Source organism: Girardinichthys multiradiatus, chromosome 10, assembly GCF_021462225.1.
Source record: "Girardinichthys multiradiatus isolate DD_20200921_A chromosome 10, DD_fGirMul_XY1, whole genome shotgun sequence".
Taxonomy (NCBI): domain Eukaryota; kingdom Metazoa; phylum Chordata; class Actinopteri; order Cyprinodontiformes; family Goodeidae; genus Girardinichthys; species Girardinichthys multiradiatus.
In genome coordinates this window covers 278,954-297,051 of record NC_061803.1, presented here as the reverse complement: position 1 = coordinate 297,051, position 18,098 = coordinate 278,954, and the positions used below count along the sequence as shown (strand labels likewise).

The 18,098-nt window shown below is 42.6% G+C and overlaps 1 long non-coding RNA gene across 1 annotated transcript; it reads left to right on the top strand.

Moving 5' to 3' along the window:
- The first annotated feature begins 8,479 nt into the window (after positions 1-8,479).
- Positions 8,480-17,708, top strand: LOC124874962. Its single transcript, XR_007039923.1, has 3 exons — positions 8,480-8,624; positions 9,499-9,567; positions 17,555-17,708. It is a non-coding gene; the product is annotated as an uncharacterized LOC124874962 (long non-coding RNA).
- The last annotated feature ends 390 nt before the right edge of the window (positions 17,709-18,098 follow it).

Genomic DNA, 18,098 nt, shown 5'->3' with positions numbered 1-18,098 from the left:
GGTTTTAAAATATCACGTGTGGGATGATCCGGATTATTGCTTTGTAAGTTTATCCAGTAATTTATTGCTAACTGTTTCCTTCTTAGATCTAATGGCATCTCTCCCATCTCTACCTGAAGTGCTGCTATTGGACTGGTTCTAATTGCTCCTGTACTAATTCTTAAAGCTTGATGTTGTATATTGTCTAATTTTATAAGATGAGTGTTTGCTGCTGATCCATAAATTATACTTCCATAATCAATATTTGATCTAATTAATCCTGTATAAATTCTTTTTAATGATGTTCGATCTGCTCCCCAATCAATACCAGCCATACATCTCATAATGTTTAATATTTTTTTGCATTTATCTATGATTTTTTCTATATGTACTTTCCATATAATTTTTTCATCAAACCATATACCTAAAAATTTTATATTTTTTACTTGTTCTAAAACTTGATTGTATAATTTTAGTTTGATATTTTCTCTTTTCCTTTTCTGTGTAAACACCATTACTTTTGTTTTTTCCACTGAGAATTTAAATCCCCGTTGATTTGCTGGCAGTGAGTTGCTGGCAGCCTCCTCCTAATATACTCCTCAGCAGGTAATCAAGGTAATGAAGAACACCTGTCACCTCTCCTCCAGGTTCCACGCCATCTAGGGGCTAAGCACAGTAAAGGCACCAAACAAACAGACAAAGCACAGATCCTGACATTAAAGAACTCAGAAAAACACTGAAATTCCAACACCAGGAGCAGAACTTCCAGGTTCCTGCACAAATGATCGTGTAGAAGTCAGACACGTTCATGTCTTCAAATGAGGATGATTGATTGTTATTATTATTTTTTTCCTTTTTGGACTCATATTGTTCAAATGTAAAACAAATTGTCTCCAACAACAGTGAGGATTGAGGAGATTTGGGGGTGGCTGTGTAACACTGGAAAGCGCATTCATCTGGAAAACAGAGCTTGTTGGTTCAATTTCACCACTTGTCAGGATGTCCTTGGGCAAGGTACTGAGCTGCATATCAGTGTATGAATGGGTAAAAATATGTAACATTATATGTGTGGGTGATGTCTGTGGTCTTCTTCATCCCTGACCACACATCTCTGATGTCTGTTCTGCTGGCACCCGCACTCCAACATCTTCCTGTACACCTCCTTGCTGTCTCTTATCTTGACTTTAAGTTGCTTCTGTACGCTCCTTTTTCCTGTTAAGCCGATCCTTCAGGTCACTGATGATCCAGGGTTTGTTTTTGGGTAAGCATCTCACTGTTCTGGTGAGGATGGCACAGCAGTTTATGTAGAAGCTCAAACACTCAGTAATTGCCCTGTCCATGTGGTTTGCACAGTACATCCCTGTCTGTAGCCTCAAAACAAGCCTGCAGTGCTTCTTCAGCTTCCTGTGACTATCTCCTCACATTTCTCTTTGTTACTGACTGCCTCTGGGCGAGGGGTTTATAGTCTGAGCAGAGATCTGATCAGATTTGTCAAGAGTTAATTATTTCACATTAATTGTTAGCAACAGCTGATGATGGAATGTGTACTGTTGCCAAAATAACACTGATAAATTATCTTTGTAAGTAAAACCTACTGCTAATAGTTTAATATCCAGGAGGCAGAGAGTTCACTTCACAGTAACATGTCCAATTACACCACCTGTTGTTGACAAGTACTGCTAATCCACCTCATTTGCTATTTCTGAAGCCTGGCAGACAGACGGTAGAATCGGGGAAATGTTCTTGCAGCTATTTCTTAGTAAAACACATAATACTACATTACCAATATTCAGACGGGGTCCTTCTTAGGGCTTGATGTTCATCCAACTTGTATCCCAACTATCTCACATTTCCCATTATTGAAAGAGATGGTTTGAACTTCTTCTTCTCTCTCTCCTCTTTGGTCCTGCTTTGCATTCACAATACTTCCTTTTGAACTCGTCTGGAATTTGTGACTGCAGCTAAAGTATTGTTTACGTTTTTAAGATTTTAATCGGCTGCTCCCAGTTTAAACTACCTTGTTGCTATGGCTACATATCATAACTAATTTCCAAAAGTAGAACACATCAGCAAAAATCCTTCCAGCTGCACGGCATCTGAAATCAGAGGGAGAAAATGTCCAAAAAGCAACGTTTCTGCCAGTTTTTAGTAACTTTGTAGTAAGTTTTTAAAAGCAATAAATCTGAATGAAAGTAAAACAGCTACTCAAACATGCTGCCACCGACAACATTGCGCAATTGTAGAAATGTAAAAGCATGAAGAAAATTGCAGGCTTTAAGCAGAAGAAGGATCAATCTGATGGATGTCTGGACAGAGCCAATGAACTAAACACATTCTTCAATAGGTTCAGTTCAGGAACAAGCTCAGCATCCTCCTCTCCTGCTCACAGCCAAACAGAACCTCCACCCTCCTTTGACCCACAGCCTTTCTGTCACACTTCAAATGTTTTATCTTCCACCTCAGCCATGGACCCTTCTGCTTCTACATGCTTGTCTTCAACCAAATCAGAAGATACTGATGCTCCCTTTGCCTCACCCTGTGTGTCTCAAGAAGTCAGGTGAAGAGGCAGCTGGAAAAACTGAGCCAGAACAAGGCTGCAAGACCAGATGGTCTCAGCTGCATAGTCTTCAAGGCCTGTGCTGAGCAGCTCTTTGGGATTCTGCAGGACCTCTTCAACATTAGCCTGACCCAGGTGAAGGTTCCAGTGCTTTGGAAGACCTTTTGTGACACTGACTTAAAAAAGCTCAACAAGCTGATAAAGAAGACTGGTTTCGTTCTCAGGAGTCCTCCAGAGCCTCTCGAGAAGATTGTCCAAAGAAGGATAAAATGAAGAACATTATGGAGAACAGTGAGCTTTCTCTTCATGAGTGTCTTCAGTCAGAGGCTTCTTCTGATGTGCTGTAAGACAGACGCTACAGGAGATCTTTCCTGCCCACAGCCATCAGCATCTACAACGGTTCTTTTAAGAACCTTGGATGATATGAGCTACGACAACATTTAATTTCCCTTTGGTATTAATAAAGGATTTTTGAATTTAGTTGAAGCTGGAGAAGAACCATCGGTTCAGTTTGTGGAACGAAGCTGAGGAAAAAAGGTCCTGAAATTTTGGAGAACATCTCAGAGATGTGATCAGTTTGTTAATGATAAAATATTGTTATTGATAACAAACAGAAGATGATTTAAACATACCTCCCTCCTCCTCCAGCAGGTCCAATTCTATGAATATTAAACACCCCCCTCCCCCTCTCCCTGGTGGCCACTGTCTTAAAATGGACCCCCCCCCCCCCCCCCCCCCCCCCCCAACCTATCCCTTAACCTCTCAGCTCTAGCCGTTGTCATGGTGACAACAATCCTCTGGTGATTAGTGTTAATTATCACCATGGCAACAGGATTAGTAGCAGTGTAATCAGGAGGAGGAAGCTCTGCAGCAGACACGGCTGGGTTCAACAAATTTACAGCCTACCATTAAGTCTACAGGAGGACCAGTTCCAGATCAACACCGGCTGGTTCAGACGTAAGAATATCCATCAGGTTTTGGAGAACAACCTGACCAACTGAACTCAGATCAGAGGTTTTGGTCTTTGGAACTAAGAACCTGTCTCTTTGGTTCTGTTGCTGCGGGTTCGGGCTGCTTGGGGACTTATTCATATCTTTTCCTCATTTTGATATATCCATTAAATTTGAGTTCTCTCTCTATTTCATTACTCCTGGTCCGGTTCCGTGTTGTTTCTGTGGGTTTTTCCATCCACTCAGCTCCCAGCGGGTCAAAGTTGATGATTGATTTTGTTTCTGATTCTGCTAGAGATTTCTTTCTGAGGGGGTTCCCAGCTGCATGCTCACACTGAACCAGATTGCATTGGGTTTAATTGGACCTAAGCAGAACTGTTGTGAAGTGGTGCATCAGAATAATCAGCAGAACTTTTTTCCATTTTAATTTGAGCTTAATTCAGCTTTGTCTCGCTCTCACTGTGACATTTGGGGAGGAAAATAACTTCCAGCTTATTATCTGATTCACCAACCTTTCAGCCGCTGGTTAACAAGCAGTTCAGCTGCTCCTGTGGGAACCTCTCGTCTCCATAATTACCAACCTGGATCCTGTTTTCCTACTCGCCATTTTACAGTCTGCGTGCCGAACAACACGTGACCGCCCAGATGCTAAGCTGATGACATAATTGGTTGCCAGGCGGATAACTAACAGGTTTAAAACAGCTGGATGGGTTCTTGGACTCACAGAGCCGTATCTGTCCAGTTGGTGTTTCCTTGCTGGTTTGATGCTCCCAGAGGTTGAAAGGTCAAACATTTTGTCAGCAGAAAACTTACTTTAAAGCTTTAATTTAAAACTTCAAATTTCCCGATCAAAGCCTAATTCCAACCTGTTATCCAGGCTCTAGCATATTCTTTAAACTGGTCTGGATCAACGGTTCTTTGGGCTTTCTGAAGGTCATCCTGGGTTTTTTAGGACTGAATTTGGTTAGTGGTTAAGCTGCTTCATTCTGAGCTCTGAATCCTCAGAACAGAACTCAGTTACAGATATGTCATCTGAACTTTGATGTTTTTATGACTGTCCACGTAAGTTTGTCCAGTTCCAGTTTATCCTTGTTCCTCCAAGTTTGCAGATGATCTGAACCTGTCTGCAGGGAGAGGAGCGTATTTTGTCTCATGCTGATGCAGATCTTATTTCCAGTTTACTGCTGTTTTATTCCTGTAACATGTTGTGGACTCCATCCTCCTGCAGATGAGAATAAAATCTGAAGTGGGTCTCTGTGAGGAAAACTTCCACTTTACTGAGACACACAGAGACTCAATAAAATGTGTCAGTGAGCTTTAGAGAAGCTTTCAGCCACACAAAGAGACACATTTACTGTGGACATGTGAGAGTGAAATCTATATTTATGGCGAGGATGAATGTTGTAGAAGTTAATGTGCAGAAATGTCAGAGTTCATAATTCTTTCATTAAAGACACAACTTCCCGACCAGAGTTGATGTCTGAGATGAAATAAATATGAACGCTTGTTCAATCTCGTCCATTTAAAGCAGCAGAAGACTGATGTGCACGCACAGCAACACAACATGTGCTCAGTTTAACATGCTCAGTTTAACATGCTCAGTTTAACATGCATGCTGGAGCCTTTTAGTCATCACTTTGTGTTAAAAGTTAAACAGCTCTGGGGATCAACATCTTTATCTTGTCATTTTTTAACATTTAAAATGAGCATCAATATGTGTGTGTGTGTGTGTGTGTGTGTGTGTTTGTGTGTGTGTATGTGTGTGTGTGTGTGTGTGTGTGTGTGTGTGTGTGTGTGTGTGCGTTCCAGCTGGGTGGGCAGAGACCAAGCTTCTTAAAAGCCAGGATAAATATTAAAAGCAGACCAATATTTTATTCAAGATAAATTATTATGGAGTGTTTCTGAAAGCCTGCGGCATGTGCGTGTATGTGCCTGTGTGTGTATGTGTGTGTATTAATAATGCAGCAGAGTGTGTCATTATTTTGTGATGTTAAAGTGACTGCAGCAGCAGTTTGATCTGAAATGTTTTGAGAACATGTGACAGCAGCTCTGATGACGCATTATTGTTTGATGACATGTCTGAACGTGTTCCTCGTTAAGCGTTCATGTTAGTGTGACCGAGCCATCAGTCTCCACAGCAGCCAATGCCAAAATTACAGTTGGCATGACGTCTTGTAATCTGTTTCTGACACCTGACAAAACAAATGAGCTCAAACTGAGGTGTTTCAGCAGACTGATGTGTTCTGAAGGAACGTGTTGCAGACATGAACAAAACCCAGAAATGGGTTCAGAACTGAGGTTCTTCCTGCAGCTCCAAACAACACATCAGATCTCGTGAGCAATATGGAGTACAACCAGAAACGTCATGACCTCCATCCATCCAGAACCAGACCTCTGAATATGAGACCAGGTTGTAGGTGTTGGAAGGCTGAGAACACTATAAAGTTTTGGTCTCTCTGCCAGACTGTGACCCAGGTGGGTTTCTCCACCTGTGTCTGAGGCAGATGTTGTACATCAGGTGTGCTGATGAAGATTTAACAGTGTGAACTCTGGAGCAGCAGGATAACACTCAGACAGTTTCCAACTGGATGGACTCACTGGTTCATTACCAGTGACAGGCTGAGAAACTGTGTGTGAAACTGATGACATTTCACAGCTCGGCTGGTTTGCATGTAGAACATGTTTGATCTTACACGCCTGAATGAACTTCAGGTGAAAATAGGTTAAAGCTGCTCGTTAGATCAAACAGAGCAGCTTCATGTGTTGTTACAGAGAGACCACAGAAGGTCAGTCAGCAGAGGAAACCATGCAACTGTCTGCTCAAAACGATTCTTCATCAGAACATAGTTCTTCATCATTTCATTATCGTAGAGCTATAATGGCCCCCCTGCCCTCTCCAGAACAAACACATCTTCGTTAAATGAGCTCTGGCAGTTCTTCATCACTTGGATCAGATGGTTCTTTATCATTGGGCCTTGTCTGTTTTTATCTCCCTGTTTAGTTTGATGTTCTGTTGAAGTGTTCTGGTTTGCTCTCTGTTTTATTTTGAAGGACTTTTCTTGGTTACTTCTCTTACCTCAGCTGGTGCCCACCTGGTGTTCTCTGCATAAGTTCCGCCTGATGTTCCTCGCCTGCTGACTTTGTTCTGGTCCTGATGGAGGTTTTCCTTGTCCTTCTGGTTTGTCTTTGGTTTAACAGATTCTGCAACATCTTCAGATCTGCTTGATCCTGGAAGTGACTCAGATCTTTTGTCTTTTTCTTTAAGTCTATGGTCTTATCATGATATTTGTCTTTACTGCCAAAGAAAGGAGGACTTCAGAGTTCAGTTCTGCACCAATTCCCAGGCAGCCTGAAGAGCCGTACTGCTTTTAATATGAACTATCATTTGTCATTCATGAAAATATTTTCTCTGAACAAAAGAAATTAATATCAACCTGGTAATTGAAGACATCAAATTTAAATTCATCCACAACATGTTCATTTCATGTTGTTGGAGATAAATCCAAACTTTACGGTTCTGGCAGGTTGTTCAGGCAGTAGGTTAATTAAAATGCAGTAAAGCCATGCTTGACCTCAGTTTCTGTCCTCAGTGTGTCCTGTGCTTGTCCTTCAGCTCCATCGTTGCTCCTGAAGTTCCCACCTTGATAATTTATGGACTTGTAGTTTAGAGTTTCTGTTTCTTGTTTTATTTTGACAGTCTATCTCCCCTTGTTTACTGTGTTCTTTTACTTCCTTGTTTCAGTTGTTTCTGAGTTTTCCAGCTCTTCGCTTTCCCTCTTGGCTTGTTTTTCTCTGACTGCTTTTTGTTTCCCTGTTGAACATTTTAGTGATTTAAGTTTTATCTTCATCCCCATGTTTTCCATCCATTATCAGACCCACCTGTGCTCATTCTAGTAATCAGCCTCTCCAATGTTTAAGCCTCTTAGTTTCAGTTTTCTGTTCTACCATTAGCTACCATTACTTCCCTGTTTAACATTTGAAATCAGCTTTATCGTGAGATTGCCATCCTCCTGCCTGCATTTGGCTCAAAATCAACCTCACCAGTTTGCTGTGTCTGTATCAACAGAGACCACGGGACATATTTAAAATGGGTCGGGCCCAGTCAGCAACACGTGTTTCTTCAACACCTGCGCTTCTATACAGATTTTAACCCTACTCAAATCATTTACCGTTATTTAAATAATTTTACTTTTGTACATCGGTTTTGTCAAGTGATAACATTTGATCTCCAGTCACTTCAATGCTGGACACTTTCAAAATGCAGCAAAGTAATAAAATGAATTTGTTTTCAGAAAATGTCAACGCCGTCTTGATCTAAACCTTTGGAAGCAGCATCTAGGGTGGGTCTGTGCACAGTACAGGCAGCTATCACTGCCATTATCATAGTTTGTTTTCTTTCCGTTCCACCGTTGATGTTCCTGCTTCAGTGTTTTAGTCTCTGTCTCTTTCTGTCACAGACCAGGCCAAGGAACCATAAGAGTAACTGAATAAGACTAAAGAACATTTATTGTGATGTTCTGATTTTCTTATATTAAATACAGTTTATTTCCTTATTAAATGGGATTTCAGAATTAGTTGAAATGGTCATAAAAACTAATTGTGTCAGTCTACAGACTCACTGCCCAGCCGTCTATCAATCCATTTGAACCTGACCTCTGGGATGCTGTCCATGGTGCTGAAACTGTGGCTTTTTTTATTAATTAAAAAAACAAAAATTGAACCATAAGTCCTTTAATTGTTATTTCAATCCTGTAGAGACCCACAATAAGAAACACAAAATGCAATTAGAGAAGTTACACAATGGATGTTTATTTGTTTGGCGCTCAGACCCCTGAGGAAGACATGAATGCTGATAATGAATGAACTGATGAACGTATTAGGATTAGAATTAGAATTATCTTCCCCCGGATTTGGTACTGGTGATGGAGAGGAGGCCTGATGGTAATGGAACTGAGAATCCGATGGAGGCGATGGGGTGGAAGAAGGTCGAAGCTCGACTGACAGCTGGGAAATCCATGGATGGGAGACTTTAAATGTGGAGCCTTGAAGGATCATTGGCTGAGGATTATTGCAGACTTGAAGCTGATTGGTTGGCGTGGAGACGCACGGAGAAGCCATTGGGTGAAGCTGGAGGAGGGGTGAGTCTCCCAGATTGAATTTTCGTCTTTACTCCACATATCAAAGTTAAATTGTTTAGCATTTTGACTCAAAAAGTGACTGGTCTACATATGAGTTTTAATCAGATTATTTAATAAAACCAGTAGACTATTGTTGAACATACCTATGGCGGCATTTCAACTAAGAAATGAGATCATGTAATTTTAGATGTATTTCAATATAGGTCATTTATTTTCTACGGTGTACTTTAATGCACCATGAGATTATTGCAGAGACAAGAAGACAGAACTGCTGGGTTAAATATTACAATGGTGGCCATGAGCCTACACTCATGTTGTTTTACACCTCACACATAATTACCACATACAGAACATCCTCTAGATCAGTGGTTTTCAATCATGGTCCTCAGAATCTAATGTCCTTGATGTTTTAGATGTGTCCCTACATTCTGACTCCGTTTGTCCTGTGGCCCTCAGAAGAATGACAAACTGGCAGAGTTGCAGAACAGTTCTGCTTTAATAAAATCCACCTTTTCATTTGTTTTTTTCCCTCTGTTTGAACTTTTTATTACCTGAAGATTAAAAAAGCTTCAATATTTAGAAAAGCCATCTAGCTGTCTATAAAACTTATCCTGTTTTCTTCTGTTGAACTGGTTTCAGTTTAAACTGGTTAAACTGGAATAACAGCACAAAGGCTCACACACTCAAACAGGTAGACGTTAGGATGACAGAGCGGGAACAACCTGTAGATGATACCCAGCTGGTTCGGCTCTATCAGTACTGACTTCATCACAACCAGAAAGTGTGTGTGTGTGTGTGTGTGTGTGTGTGTGGTTCTTCAAACACCTACAGCAGGTAAATTGGTGTGACCTCACCTCTCTCCCTCCTCCTGCAGGTGCTGCGCTGTGATTGGCTGAGCTCTGTTTTGACTGAGATGTCTCCAGAGTGACAGATTGATGTGATGGTCAGCAGCTAACACTTGTATTAAGCACCTCCACACACACACGCACATTTTTCACACTTAATTTACATGTGCTGGACCAATCCAGTTTTCTTCTCGGATCATGAATAAACATGGTGAGGTTGTGATGGCAGTTCTTGATTTAAACATTTGGAAAAGGAAAATCGTTTTTAAAAATTAAAAACAATAAAGGAAGTTTTTCATGGCCTGAGACCATTTGATTTGCAAAAGGCTGTATGGTTGCAGGTTGATGATTTGCTGACCCAGCTGTGCAGTTACCTGTCTGGGATTGGCTGGCTTATCCCAACTCCTCCTGATGGACATCCCTCTGACACCTGACTGGACCATTCATCACTGGCTCCTCCAATCACAGAAGAGACCCTTCTATTTAAATTCAGCTCACCAGTCAATGAGAGTGGCTGTGATTTATTCTGAGCAGCTAGCCTCTTTGTTTGGGCCCCCTGTGAATACCTTTGACTTGTTTGTTGAAATATTAGCTCAAACTAGTTGGTATTGCCAGGTATAGGTTGTAACCAAGAGTTTGGTTTGGTTTGGTCAGAGGCCTGTCTGGTGTAACTTTAAAAGCATTTTTGAGCTCCTGCAGACAGATGCCTCACTTTGTTTTTTTTTTATTTTGATTAGTGACTGAAAGCTTTTTATTTCATTATTATTATTTCATTATTGTTCAGATTTATCAGAATCAGAATCAGAATCAGAATCAGAAAAGCTTTATTGCCAAGTACGTTTTTGGACATACAAGGAATTTGTTTTGGCGTAGTCGGTGCAATACAATACAAATTAAACAGTATAAACATATCTACAATATAATATAAATATATGTGCACAGTTTTAAGTGAGTGAGAGTAAATATAGAGCAGTATAAGATGCAAGAGCAATACAACAGTGCAGGTGATCATTGTGCAAGTAAAGCAGGAGTCCAAGCTGAACGTTAATGTAACGCATAGAGTTACAGGTCAGCAAAAAAAGGGGGGGGGGGGGTGGTGTGGGGGAAAGGGAGAGTGTCAGGGTGGTTTCCGGGCTTTGTTAACCAGGTTGGTGGCAGATGGGAAAAAACTGTTCTTGTGGCGTGAGGTTTTGGTCCGGATGGACCGCAGCCTCCTGCCAGAGGGGAGAGTTTCAAAGAGTCTGTGACCGGGGTGGGAGGGATCAGCCAGAATCTTCCCTGCCCGCTTCAGGGTCCTGGAGGTGTACAGTTCCTGGAGCGACAGTAGACTGCAGCCAATCACCTTCTCAGCAGACCGAATGACACGCTGCAGCCTGCCCTTATCCTTGGCTGTAGCAGCGGCGTACCAGATGGTGATGGAGGAGGTGAGGATGGACTCAATGATGGCTGTGTAGAAGTGCACCATCATAGTCTTTGGCAGGTTGAATTTCTTCAGCTGCCGCAGAAAGAACATCCTCTGCTGGGCTTTCTTGATGAGGGAGCTGATGTTTGGCTCCCACTTGAGATCCTGGGAGATGATGGTTCCCAGGAAGCGGAAAGATTCCACAGTGTCAATTGTGGAGTCACAGAGGGTGATGGGGGCAGGTGGGGCTGGGTTCTGCCTGAAGTCCACAACCATCTCCACTGTCTTTAGAGCGTTGAGCTCAAGGTTGTTCTGGCTGCACCAGTCCAACAGATGGTCCACCTCCCATCTGTACGCAGACTCGTCACCATCAGAGATGAGTCCGATCAGGGTGGTGTCGTCCGCAAACTTCAGAAGCTTGACAGACTGGTGACTGGAGGTGCAGCTGTTGGTGTACAGGGAGAAGAGCAGAGGAGAGAGAACACAGCCTTTGGGGGAACCGGTGCTGATGGTCAGGGAGTCAGAGACGTGCTTCCCCAGCCTCACGCGCTGCTTCCTGTCAGACAGATAGTCAGTTATCCACCTACAGGTGGAGTCGGGCACACTCAGCTGGGAGAGCTTCTCCTGGAGCAGAGCTGGGACGATGGTGTTGAAGGCAGAGCTGAAATCCACAAACAGGATCCTGGCGTAGGTTCTGGTGGAGTTCAAGTGCCGGAGGATGAAGTGAAGGGCTAGGTTGACTGCATCATCTACAGACCTGTTGGCTCTGTAGGCAAACTGCAGGGGGTCCAGGAGGGGGTCGGTGATGTCTTTTAGGTGTGAGAGCACAAGGCGCTCAAAGGACTTCATCACCACAGAGGTCAGGGCGACGGGTCTGAAGTCATTAAGCCCTGTGGTCCTTGGCTTCTTGGGAACAGGGACGATGGTGGAGGACTTGAAGCAGGCTGGCACATGACATGTCTCCAGTGAGGTGTTAAAAATGTCTGTGAAGACTGGAGACAGCTGATCAGCGCAGTGCTTCAGGCTGGCTGGTGAGACAGAATCCGGACCAGCAGCTTTCCGGGGGTTCTGTCTCCTGAAGAGTTTGTTGACGTCCCTCTCCTGGATGGAAAGAGCCGTCCTCGGCGTGGGTAGGGGGCTGGTGGGGGGGAACTTCAGGGTGGGGGTTGGAGGTGCCAAGGCCCCTCTTGAGGTTGGGGAGGTGGGGGTGGTGGATTGTGGCTGCAGCTGTTGGGGGCGTCATGGGGGATGGTTGCAGGACTGTCCCTTTGTCTTTCAAAGCGGCAGTAGAACTCGTTCAGGTCGTTGGCGAGGCGTCGGTCGTTGATGGAGTGGGGGGCTTTCGGCTTGTAGTTGGTGATTTGCTTGAGCCCCTTTCCAGACAGACGCAGAGTCGTTGGCTGAGAACTGGTTTTGGAGCTTCTCAGAGTACAGTCGTTTGGCCTCTTTCACTGCCTTGCCAAACTTGTACTTTGCCTCTCTGTATATGTCTTTGTCCCCACTCCTGAAGGCCTCTTCCTTATCCAGTCTTAACCTTCTGAGTTTAGCTGTGAACCAGGGTTTGTCGTTGTTGTAACTCACCCTGGTGCATGATGGTACACAGCTGTCCTCACAGAAGCTGATGTAGGAAGTCACAGCCTCTGTGTACTCGTCCAGACTGTTGGTAGTAGTCCTGAACACATCCCAGTCTGTACAGCCTAAACACGCCTGGAGATTCTCCACAGCCTCACTGCTCCACTTCCTTGTCATCCTCACAACAGGTTTGCAGAGCTTTAGTTTCTGCCTGTATGCAGGAATCAGGTGGACCATGATGTGGTCGGATTGGCCAAGTGCAGCACGTGGGACGGCGTGATAAGCGTCTCTGATGGTGGTGTAACAGTGATCCAGAATGTTGTCCTCTCTGGTCGGACATTTTATAAACTGTCTATATTTGGGGAGTTCGTGGGTGAGATTACCTTTGTTAAAGTTGGCAACGACGATAACTAAGGAGTCCGGGTTGGTCCGCTCCACACTCAGTATCTGGTCGGCGAGCATGCGCTGTGCGACCTGCACGTTAGCTTGCGGCGGGATGTAAACACCGACCAGGATGAACGAAGCGAACTCACGGGGGGAATAGAAAGGCTTACAGTTTATGATGAAGGATTCCAGGTCTGGAGAACAGTGCTGCTGAATCACTGTCACGTCGTTGCACCAACCACTGTTGAGGTAAAAACAGATTCCTCCACCTTTCGCTTTGCCGGAGAGTTCCGTGTCTCTGTCCGCTCTGTAGAGCTGGAATCCTGCCAGCTGCAGCGCAGAGTCCGGTATTAATCCACACAGCCACGTCTCCGTGAAGCACAAAACTGCCGATGAATAAAAGTCCCTGTTTTTCCCCAACAACAGTTGTAGTTCCTCAATTTTGTTGGGAAGTGAGCGCACGTTAGAGAGAAATATTCCAGGTAACGGTGTTCGTAGTCCACGCTGGCGAAGACGTACCAGCACCCCAGCCCGTTTCCCTCTCTTCCGGCGTTTCACCGCGTGAACAAAGGTGAGCGCACCTTTGACCAGAATGTCCAAAAATTCCAGAGCAGTAGGCAGAAAAGTGGGAAATAACTCCTCTGGTGTAGTAGCCCTGATGTTCATGAGTTCTTCTCTGGTGAAAGAGCTCCGGGTACCATCACAGAAGACCGTTTTAAAGCAAAAAACAGAACAAAACAATGCGCACCAACACGCCGAGGCGCCATCTTGGATGTCTTTATTACCCTCCTTTTGTTCTCATTAAGCCTGAAAAAGACAAAACAATAAATCACTTTTTATTTTAAAAACCACCTAAATCTGGTTTAATGTTACTTTCCCTTTTCCCTGACTGAGCTGGGTCATAACAGACTGAAACAACTACCTTGGGGAACTCCAGAAGAAACAGATTTTACCTGTGAAAAGCTACCATTATAAAACACCGTCTGCTTCCTGCTTATTAAACAGCTCTCCAACCAGACAATAGAGTAATAGAGATTTATGTGGAAAATGCTTTCTAGCTGACTTCATGTCCTTCCAGCTGCATGTCTTTGTTCTCCTCAGTAAGGCAGGACTGTGTACGGTATGACCGGGTTCTTTGAGCAACTGCTGTGAGCTTCAGTCAGCAGGTTCTCCTGGTAGACAGTGAAACGTTCTGCACAGACACAACTAGTTCAGGCCCCCCTCCTGTTTTCCATGTTGTGTGTTTTCTAGTTGGATTTGTTTTCAGGTGGAACGCCTCCTTCCTCTTCTGCCTGCACACACAGCAGGACCCTCGTCTTCCTTCCTGCTCTCTGCGTTTGTGGTCCTAACGTATCTCTGATGGTCCTCCAGCTCACACTGACTCTAAGAGCTACAGTCTCTGATTGGTCCACCATGTTGGGATCGTTTTTAGAAAGCCGTCTATGTTTTAATTTATTTCAATAAGGTTTTCTGAAATTTAGTTTTTTACACTCAAAAATAGAAGTGCTGGTTATGTTTAACACAAGGAACCAATATTTCAAACATTTCTGTATTGGGGGCTAAATTTAAAATGATTTTGGGAACAAAACAAATTAATTGATCTTCAGCTAAGTTTAAAGATGTACTGGTCCTTCTCAAAATATTAGCATATTGTGATAAAGTTCATTATTTTCCATAATGTAATGATGAAAATTTAACATTCATATATTTTAGATTCATTGCACACTAACTGAAATATTTCAGGTCTTTTATTGTCATAATACGGATGATTTTGGCATACAGCTCATGAAAACCAAAAATTCCTATCTCACAAAATTAGCATATCATTAAAAGGGTCTCTAAACGAGCTATGAACCTAATCACCTGAATCAATGAGTTAACTCTAAACACCTGCAAAAGATTCCTGAGGCCTTTAAAACTCCCAGCCTGGTTCATCACTCAAAACCCCAATAATGGGTAAGACTGCCGACCTGACTGCTGTCCAGAAGGCCACTATTGACACCCTCAAGCAAGAGGGTAAGACACAGAAAGAAATTTCTGAACAAATAGGCTGTTCCCAGAGTGCTGTATCAAGGCACCTCAGTGGGAAGTCTGTGGGAAGGAAAAAGTGCGGCAGAAAACGCTGCACAACGAGAAGAGGTGACCGGACCCTGAGGAAGATTGTGGAGAAGGGCCGATTCCAGACCTTGGGGGACCTGCGGAAGCAGTGGACTGAGTCTGGAGTAGAAACATCCAGAGCCACCGTGCACAGGCGTGTGCAGGAAATGGGCTACAGGTGCCGCATTCCCCAGACCTGGGCTACAGAGAAGCAGCAATGGACTGTTGCTTAGTGGTCCAAAGTACTTTTTTCGGATGAAAGCAAATTCTGCATGTCATTCAGAAATCAAGGTGCCAGAGTCTGGAGGAAGACTGGGGAGAAGGAAATGCCAAAATGCCAGAAGTCCAGTGTCAAGTACCCACAGTCAGTGATGGTCTGGGGTGCCGTGTCAGCTGCTGGTGTTGGTCCACTGTGTTTTATCAAGGGCAGGGTCAATGCAGCTAGCTATCAGGAGATTGTGGAGCACTTCATGCTTCCATCAGCTGAAAAGCTTTATGGAGATGAAGATTTCATTTTTCAGCACGACCTGGCACCTGCTCACAGTGCCACAACCACTGGTAAATGGTTTACTGACCATGGTATCACTGTGCTCAATTGGCCTGCCAACTCTCCTGACCTGAACCCCATAGAGAATCTGTGGGATATTGTGAAGAGAACGTTGAGAGACTCAAGACCCAACACTCTGGATGAGCTAAAGGCCGCTATCGAAGCATCCTGGGCCTCCATAAGACCTCAGCAGTGCCACAGGCTGATTGCCTCCATGCCACGCCGCATTGAAGCAGTCATTTCTGCCAAAGGATTCCCGACCAAGTATTGAGTGCATAACTGTACATGATTATTTGAAGGTTGACGTTTTTTGTATTAAAAACACTTTTCTTTTATTGGTCGGATGAAATATGCTAATTTTGTGAGATAGGAATTTTGGGTTTTCATGAGCTGTCTGCCAAAATCATCAGTATTAAGACAATAAAAGACCTGAAATATTTCAGTTAGTGTGCAAAGAATCTAAAATATATGAATGTTAAATTTTCATCATGACATTATGGAAAATAATGAACTTTATCACAATATGCTAATATTTTGAGAAGGACCTGTATATATAAAATAAAAACAAAATTTAGTGGCCGGACACATTAAACCTCACCAGTCAGTGTAAAATGCCCTCTGTTCTTTTAATGTTAGAGATTTCTTCTGGAATTAAGAATTTCATCCAACTGAGGCTTGCAATGTTTCACGGATTTTAATGAATATGATATGTTTTTGTCTTTCATCTTGTTTTTGGTGAACAAAACAGAAAGTTTGGATTTTCAGTCAGAAAGCAGACAGAAGATGGCAAGTTGGGCTGAATTGACTCTCTGTTGGCATCATCACTTTGTTGAACAAACAACAAAATGTTAGATACACTCATGGTCCCTGTGTTAAAAATGTGCATGTTATGATGAAATTCATTTTGACCATTTTTTTTCTACACAGAGTTGAGGTCCTTTAAACAATTCATATATATATTTTTTTTAAATCAGTTTAAGAAAAACAAAAACTAAAATACTGAAAAAGGTTCTGGAAAAATAAAGAGCAGACAGCATAAAAATGCAGGCCTCTTTATAATCATATTTTAGACAAAATTAGTTAGAGCATCAGATTTATTCAATAAATTCAGAAAGTTTTCATTTCTCAAAATTTCTGCCCATCTTCTGAAGCACATAAATATTATTACAGCTGTTTCCAGTGTCAGGTTTTAAAATAATGAACCTCTGAAATTAACATAATAATGATTTTAATAAGACTTCCCGGCACTTTCTGTTGGGGGTTTGTAATTTTTCGGGGTTCCTTCATTATTTCCATGAAAATATCCTCTGTCAACATATTTTCCACTTTTTTATAAATACTATAACTTCCTCATCATAGATGAGTTTTTAAATCCCAAATATGCAAATTGGATTTTTTTCCCACACGAGAAAGTCACAAATTAGCAGATCCATCTCATATGTGCAAATTACTTAAGGAAATACCTTCTCTTATTGTAAAAACAATAAAGTATGACAATCTGAAAGAGCAGTGGCAATTTATTGAAGCAGTGTTCATTCTCCATTTAGTTAAACATCATATGAAATACTGGAAAAATTATACCAAATAATTACTAAATATCATTCCTATCAAAATATACAACCCATGTTACCGTATTTGCATAAATGCATAATTATAATGATAATAATAATTATTATTATTATCATTATTATTATTATTATTATTATTATAGAGGTGTGTGTCTATAACACAAACTGCTGAAACAAAGAAGCTGCTGCTGTCTATTGGGGGGATGATGCAGAGAGCAGGACCACAGCTCCCCCTGCTGGCTGCTGTTGTTTTAGGACGTACCCACGCACACACACATTTACACACACAGGTCTTCACTGTTATTGTTATACATGAACCTGGTTGGTCAAAGGAACCAGGTTCTGATCCAGTCTTCATGCCATACTTAGGTGTTTTTCATAAGTTTGTAGCCTTATTCATGATATTTCTAAAAGGTTTATATACTGTACAATTCAGAAAAACTTCTGGCGAGGGGAACATTCATCATGTTTTTCTGTGTTTCCTCATTCTATCCTCATTCTCTCTGGAACTATAGCAGCTACTGTGATACACTTCCGATGTAATCTCCTAAGTGTTGGGACCACAGCCATGGATACAACATGATGGGCCAGTATGAGCTTTTCTGGAACTTTCAAAATAAATCGCATTAACCTACTTCCAGCACAGCCAGAAACGGGGTAACAGCAGACTTCCCGTGACGTCACTGTCCAAATAAAAACCCGGCTTTTGCAAAAAACTGACCTTTTCCACACAGGTCCCCAGCAGAACTGGAAGGAGGGACACAGCGCGATAATGTCTCTTTGCTGGCAAACAGCCATAACTCTTCAAACTGGATCCAAGAGTGTCATACGATCACACGATCATATGCACTAAGTTAAGCAGGAATGAATTACTGTTTGTGTATCTGGTATTCATTCATGAACGGTAATTAAGGTACAAGTGTAGCTTGACTTTTCTCTCTGAGGTCTACAGAAGCAAACTGTGTTCCAGAGAGTTCCCAGCAGAAACCCTGTCTCTACGACGCCGAGTGGAACAGTTTTCCCGGTCTGAAAGAAGGACAATGGGACAGCATCACCATG